Source organism: Nestor notabilis, unplaced genomic scaffold (assembly GCF_000696875.1).
Source record: "Nestor notabilis isolate BGI_N333 unplaced genomic scaffold, ASM69687v1 scaffold5978, whole genome shotgun sequence".
Taxonomy (NCBI): Eukaryota; Metazoa; Chordata; class Aves; order Psittaciformes; family Psittacidae; genus Nestor; species Nestor notabilis.
The window spans coordinates 113637-121696 of record NW_009940602.1 but is presented as its reverse complement, the minus strand read 5'-3'; the positions used below and the strand labels follow the sequence as shown (position 1 = coordinate 121696).

The 8060-nt window shown below is 37.0% G+C and overlaps 1 long non-coding RNA gene across 1 annotated transcript in view; it reads right to left on the bottom strand.

Moving 5' to 3' along the window:
• Positions 1-2061: 2061 nt before the first annotated feature.
• The window catches only part of LOC104410310, a 68895-nt gene continuing 62896 nt past the window's right edge, over positions 2062-8060 (bottom strand). The window contains exon 4 of the long non-coding RNA XR_719945.1: positions 2062-2176. This is a non-coding gene — a long non-coding RNA (uncharacterized LOC104410310). The remainder of the gene's footprint in view (positions 2177-8060) is intronic.

The following is an 8060-nucleotide window of genomic DNA, read 5'->3' as shown; positions in this document are numbered from 1 at the left end:
CATTTCTAGCTAAACAGGAAATTGGTTTTATGTGATCTATAATCTGAGCAATGTTCATGATGCAGCCAAAAAACCAGAAGGGATAAACTCTGAAGAGATGGATGAGATTCCTGGTAGAATTCCAAATGGTAATTCAATTGCACCTTATGAGGAAATACACCAAGTAATTCACCAGCAACTTTTACAGAATAATAGATGTTTGTGTTTTACAACTTATTTCAGGCTGCAATATAGCCTGTAAAATTTCTCAAAGCAAATCTTAAACTTTCACTTCTTTCTAAAATAATACACACACTATGTTGGATTCCCTCAAATCTTTTGCTTGCTGCACATATAAATCCGGAAATTCACTGAGGCTACCTCAGAAAGTTCCCATCCTATCATTTGTAGTTACTGGTCCACATTCTTTTCTTCTCCATTATGCCCCATGCACTCACAATGTGAACACAGAAAAAAGAAGCATATTCTTCAGCTTTGTCATGGTTTCATTTATTTAGTATTCAATTTGCAATATTTTTTAAAAATTTTTTCTCCTACACATAGTAGGTCTTCCTAGAACTAGAAATTCCCATTTTTGAATGTGGATGGCTCCAGTATTTCAGATACTATTAGATACTATTTTGATTGTAATATCTAATATTACAAATACTAATACACAAATACTTTCTTTTTTCTCCTTAAGGTACCAGATCATATACTGTAATGTATCTTGGGACTATATTAGCTTTTTCCACAACACCATTATCCTTCAGCATCCTTTGTTTGGCTAAAACACACAGGCTTTCTTCTCTGCTGTACTGCAAATATATGAATCTCCAGGATCTGTTACTAACTGTTAACGCATAGTGCATTTCATACCATAGCAGTTTATTCTATTTTTGCTATTCCGGTCTTCAAGATTGTCCTGGGTTCAGCTACAGCAGTCATTTTTTCTCCTTCTTAGTAGCTGGTGCAGTGCGGTGTTTTTGACTTTCAGTCTGGGAACAAGGCTGATAACACCGATGTTTTTAGTTGTTGCTAAGTAATGTTTACTCTGACCAAGGACTTTCTCAGTCTCATGCTCTGCCAGAGAGGAGGGGAAGCCAGGAGGAAGGAGAGGCAGGACACCTGACCCGAACTGGCCAAAGGGGTATTCCATACCACAGCACGTCATGCCCAGTATAGAAACTGGGGGGAGTTACCCGGGAGGCCCAGATCACTGCTCGGGTCGGGCTGGGTGTCGGTTGGCGGGTGGTGAGCGGTTGTGTCCTTTTCCCTTATTATTCCTCTTATCATTATTATTGGTAGCAGTAGTGGTTTGTATTATACCTTAGTTACTGGAGTGCTGTTATCTCAACCCGTGGGAGTTACCTTCCTTTGATTCTCCTCCCCATCCCTCCGGGAGCGGGGGGAGGAAGAAAGAGGGGGGGGTGAGCGAGCGGCTGCGTGGTTCCAAGTTGCTGGCTGGGCTTAAACCACGACAAAGATTACCTAGTCTTTTGTAAATGAAGAACTCCTTCGCTAGTAACAACTTTAGAAATCAGACCTTTATAATGCATTTGTAGTCAACATTACTGGTAAAATCACATGAGACTGTTCCCAGGACAGATTCTGGGATGACAGATGAACTCCACTAATGACTTCTCTGTAAACCAGTGGTCCCACTTTCAGAGGCTAGAAGTGTAGCCTCTGAAAGTTTGATAAGAAAGTAACATCTATTTTTGCCCTGCTCTTACACTTGTTGATATCTGTGAATAATTACTCTTTAAGGCAGGGTACTTGGGAAGATAAACTCCTAGCCTGAATCATTTCTTGTATTTTTCTACTTTACACTATTTACTCCTTCTTGTTTGACTCTTAGATAATAATTTTGCATTCTGCAAATGTTTTCATCATATCAGATGTTCTGCATGACAGATTTGGTCTCTTAAATTTCCTCCATCTTAAAAAGAATAAAATGGCTATTTTGAGCATTACGTATTTGTAGACTAGACAAGTATCTCCATAGTATACTACAAGTGTTTCTGCAAAATAAAATATTTACTTTATCTAAAAAAATAGATATAAAACATGCAATATTTACTTTGTTGGCAGTTTCTTCCCATAAATTCACCTGGACATTCACAGGAATAGTTGGCAACGAGATCTGTACAAATTCCACCATTCTTGCATGGTTCAGCTTCACATTCATTTATATCTGCAAAAAACACACAAGATATTGCCAGGATTGGTAAAGAGAAATTGTAAAAGCAATAACCACATGTTTTAAAGCACTAAACTACAATGTAGTTATGCAATTGGCATTAGAAGCAAACACGCTCCACAAAACGTGCGATTAAACAGGGTATGCTTTAGGAAAAAAACATAACAATCTCATAAATTTAGGTAGATTCATATATCTACTGAAGTTTTACTATGTCCTACTATGCAACAGCATTTAAAGTTTTACTCAGGGATTTTTATACTAATGCCTAGAGAACATCAGGACCACAAGTCACTGTTTGGCCTTAAAGAAACAAATTCAAATGGTTCTAACAGGGTACTCATTAGTGATCCTTGCAACTTCAAGAAATGCGGCTACTTTTTTATCAACAGATGCCAGTTAAGAATGTCTCTCAGTTCATCTTAATTCATTAAACATCTAATTGACAAGATTGTTTAATTGTCTAAAAAACCTCCTTTCTATGCATGAGTTAGCAGGTAAATTGAAACTAATAGCTTGTTCCTGAAGACTGCAAATTTTATTAAATTCAGAAGGCAGAAAAGGTGATTAATTTCATTTGAGTTTCCTTTTTCAGGAACTCTTTTTTCAAATTCTACAAGAATACTACTCCCCTGTGTTTTTCAGTATGGTAACCTGTAATTATCAGATTCTTAAATGAAATATAGTATTTTTCAGTCATCTTAAATAGACAGGTGAAGGATAATGATATCTCCTAATTAAAATTCTCCATCTCTGAATTTATGTTTACTCTGTATGGAGTAGAAACATAATATGGATTATATGCATCATTCTCAAAGGGCTGCATCAATGCATACAGTTAAATATTCAAAAAACAGTAGCCTGCATTAGCTCCATTAAGAACTGATGTACTGTTGCATAAGACACTGTAAACAGCAAACGGAAAAGTAGTCTTTAGCTTGTACTACAATTTCTCTTCACTTAGTTTTGCTTAAGTGCATATTCGTTTTGGATACAGTTCCTGATAAAGCACACATGTGCATAGCACAGAAGTAAGTTGAAACGAGAAGACAGAGACTAACTAATTGCATTCACTAGTGGGTAAAATGTCCTACGAATTGAAGCATTACTTCTCACTGTTGTGCTGAATCTGCTTCTGTCCCCAAAATGCCAACCTGGTTTGCACTGTCATATACAATCTAAAGAAAATGCTTCATAAGTTCTAAACCTGATGCAATAAGGCTGGTGCAGAAGAAGCAGAATTCAGATGTCAATGAAGCTGCTTCATTTCTGGTAGCTGAGCATGTAACTTTTGTACTTTTAATTTGGATTTTCACATTTACTAGGAATCTATGTACAAAAATTCAGTGTTTTAATACACAACTTGCCTAGATCTGATTGATTTTGTGATGTCTCCAGGGAAGTCTGCACCTCCAAGTCTTCTCTGCAGATCTAAAGAGCTGTGTAGCTTTTAAACTATGTGTGCAATGTACATGTGGTAGGTTGAAAACTGGTGGAATGGCTGGGCCCAGAGGATGGTGATCAGTGGTATGAAGTCTAGTGGGAGGCCACTATCAGTGTACCACTGGAGCCAGTATTGGTCTGACCCTGTTCAACATTCTTCATTAATGATCTGCACAGTGGGGCAGTGTGCACCCTCAGCAAGTTTGCTGATGACAAATAACTTCATGGCTGACATGATAGAGGCTTGTGCTGCTGTTCAGAGGGACCTCCACAGGCTGGAGAAATGGGCTGAACAGATAGCTCATGAAGTTCAACAAGGGGAAGTGCAAAGTCCTGCCTCTGGGGGGGAACAACACCAGACACTAGAACACATGGGGAGACTGACCAGCAGGAAAGCAGCTTGGCAGACAAGGCCCTGGGTGTCTTGCTGGACAACAAGTTGATCATGAGACATCAATGCACTCTCATGGCAAAGAAGGTCAATAGCCTCCTGTATTGGGAAAAGCATTGCCACCAGGTCAAGGGATTTTCATTCTTCCCCTCTACTCAGCACTGGCAAGGCCACACCAAGAGTGTTGCATTCATTTCTAGCGTCTCCAGTTTGAGAGAGACAGGGACATATCGGAGGCAGTTCATTAAAAGGCCACTTAGATAATTAAGGGACTGGAGCACCTTGCCAGTGAGGAAAGCCTGAGAGAGCTGGCACTGTTCAGCTTAAAGAGGAGGGCTGGGAGGAAACTCAGCAATGTGTGTGAGTACCTGAAGGGATGGTGCAAGAAGATAGAATCAGGCTATGTTCACTGGTGGTCAGTGACAGGACAAGAAGCAGTTGGCACAAATTGAAATTCAGAACGTTCTGTCTCAACATCAGACAACACTTTTCCACTCTGAGGGTTACCTTTTTTTTACTAAGGGGTGGTGTAGGGTGCCCAGGATGTTTGCCAAGTCTCCATCCTTGGAGATACTTAAACACCATTTGAGTACAGTCCTGGGCAACCAGCTCTAGGTGGTCCTGCTTGAGCAGAAGCGGGATGAACCAGATGGACTCCAGAAGCCCCATTTACCCTCAAGCCTCATGTGATTCTGTGATAATCATCCCATTGCTGTGGACAGAAATGCAGGGACAGTTCTTCAGCTAAATGTGGAAGCTAGTTTCAGTTCTCTGAAGCAGAAAAAATTTACATTTTTATACTGAAATTGGTGATGGTTACTGATCTCTGAGCTTCTTTTTAACACTTCATGTCATACTATTTGTTGCCTATGACGACACCACATACATACTGGACAAATAAAAAAATCACAGGTTTAACTGAATTTCTGCCTATTATAGAGAAAAAAGTAATAGCTTAGTGTACAAGAAATAAAACCTGATAAGGGAAACGACCAAAGAACAGACCTGCTGAATTCTAAATTAAATTCTTTATATGCATTTATAAAATTTAATGAGATTCTTCAGCTCCCTATTTGCCTTTTTAAGAAAAGCCCATTAACCTTATGTTTTCATCAGGTTATTCATCATGTTAATACAGGCTAACACATTTGTGGGGAAAAAATATCAAGGTCACTGTAAACTAAAAAACTTTAAGTGAACATATGAACTATCTCTTACTTGGTGGAATAAAGGTAGAGATTTATCCTCCTAAATGCTTTTCTGTGTAAATATATTTTCTCAATATATTTAGATTTTTCTAATTTGTCATTCCTATTGAAATATGCAGGAAAAAATGCACAGCTTTCCAGACTATTTCATATAATCTATGCAGTGATGTAGAAAACAGACTGAACTTTAAGTACCAGACATCTTTAAAGCAATCCTCATATTCTATCTCTATGGAGCAATTACCTATGATCAGTGCAGAAAGATCTAAGTTCTTTATTATCATCTTTGTAACTTGGATTCTACAGTGATTTTTTTCCAGTAACTTGAGAACTTTTAGTCCTATCAGTTCAGTCAAATATGTCATATTTGATGAATGAGGAAATACTAGCTAATCGTGGCATCGTATTTGATACCAGAACAGATGTTCAGTTGGAAAGATAATGAACTGAAATGTATTAAAGAAAGGAGCATAAGTTCTACAGAATTATTTAATTTACTACTCATTATTTAATTTGATTGAACGTGCAGATGTAGAATATTTAATTAAAAGCAGTTCCTGCAAATCGTGGTCAGATTTTGTTCAAATTCCAAGATGTGTCAATTATGATACTAAACTTTACACCAGCTGGTGTGTTTCTTTCTTCCCAAACACATATATTCCTTTTTAAACTTTGTCGCATTGTCATGATTAGAAGTAAATTCAAATAGAAATTTTAAAATGACATAGTTTCTGGAGTAGCTGCTCCTAAAGACAATAAATTCCTAAAGAAAAGCTCTCTGTATGTTGCCAGACACAAATTCTTCACTGACTATGCAATTAACCTACTTATGTTGGAAGAATGCACTTTTAGAGTAAATAAACTGTAGGTTACTCATGATTTTTCAGGTAAACTTATATTTTGTACCTGGTCAGATTTTGAAGTTTAATTCAGGTAACAGCATTATGCAAGCAGTAACTAAAATGCAGGTATCTGAGTACTAACAGAGAATTCAAGAGTTACTCACAGAGGAACATAGTAAGACTTAGACACTAAGTGAAATGGACTTCTGAAGAGTTTGAAGTGCCAGACAGATAAATACTGTCCAGATTGGTTAAAAATCCCCAAATCCATACAAAAAAACTGAAGCCCTGAAAACCCAATCCTGCCCATGCCCAATCTCCCAATATTTCTCTACTGAAGATGGATTATTAAATGAGTGGTGGTTCAGGAACAAGGAAACACTGATCATTTTCTGAAAAATAGATTGTTCCTTGAATAATAATAGCTTGAAAGTCTCAGGCAGTTGATTAATAAAGAAAGGCTATATGAAAGTTTCTTTTTATGCTGAAGATGATTAAATTTACATTTCCTGCCTTGTACGATCAAAACATAACTACAAAGCTATTAGGCACGCTTCTGTTTGAAACAGTCATTGTACACCCTGGAACAGAAGTATGCTGTCAGAAACTGGGCAAGTAAAAGAGAACTTCGCTATATTACAGTGATTTGGAGAATCCATCAAGAGGGTTTTTTCCTTCTCTGCTGGATTATAATTTTTTAATCCTTCAATTATTTAATAAACATGAATGAAAACTAGCACTGTCCTTGCAAATATAATATAATTAAATATACATATCCTCATTGTGGACTTTACCTATTAAACAGAGTCACATCTGTTTTCCTGAAAAATCACCCCGGATTAAATGGATATATAAATTATTTAGCTGTCATAATAAAAAATTTAAATTCCAGTAATTTGAGTTCATCAGAAAGCTACTTGTAAACCTGACTTTCTGTGATAAAGGGACTGATAAGCTCAATTAGTTGCTTTTGCCAGTGCAGATTGTGTTTTGGCTGCAAATGCACACCATTATCTTGTTCCTATTCCCTGCTTACTTGTTCGTTTCGTAGCCCAGATTCCTGGTTCCTGCCACCTGAACCCTTGTTTCTGATCCAGGACTATGTTTTGCAGTATAGGCTTCCTGAAGTTCTCTCCTGCTGTCAAGCACATTCTTTGCTTATCCTTTGATTTCATACTCATTTTGGCTTCCTGATTACACTTGGTCTGCTCATCTCAACTATAACTCATGTTTTTAATCTGTCTTCTGTCTTATTAGAATGGTTGGCCCATGATGGAAAATAGCCTATAGGTTCAAGTGTCCATACTGGAAGACTTCTTGGCCTTTATTAGGAGCACTGATTAGACATAAACCTGTTATGCCTTACTAATATTGCTAATGTGTTGTTTATTTGTTGTTTTTTTTTTTTTTCTCTTCCTAACAAAACCAATTCAATAGATAGAAAACAGATAGGAGTAGAAGATCAACTGGTTATAACCTCTGAATCATAGTGGGCTTCTATGAAGACCCAAAGCTATACACTTGATAAAGATCAATATGAGAAACATGACACCCTCCCTTCCCCCCCAATTTTATTTTTATTTTTTAAGAAAATCAGAAAACTTAGGAACTTTCCTACCCAGTTCTACTTTTGAATAAAAGTTGCTGATAACTAACAGGTTCTAACACCTTTATATTTGGAAATCAGTAAGATAAAGTGGAGAAACATGTAGCATGGAATGTTTATCTTTTCGCTGGACCTTAAGTCTTGAATTTTCTTGAAGTTGCTTGATAGTTTTTGATAGACTTTAAAATGCATTCTCCATATTTTTTTCCTTTATTCTATATTGATCCTGAAAGATTATATTACATGAATAAGTACTATATTGGTAAGATCACAGAGTGTATGATTTTGGTTGCTAAAGTTTGCAATATCCTGTTACTGCTTAAACATAAGCTTTCAGATATTCATACTTTTCAGTAGTACTTTCCTAACAAATACCATGGAAATCAGA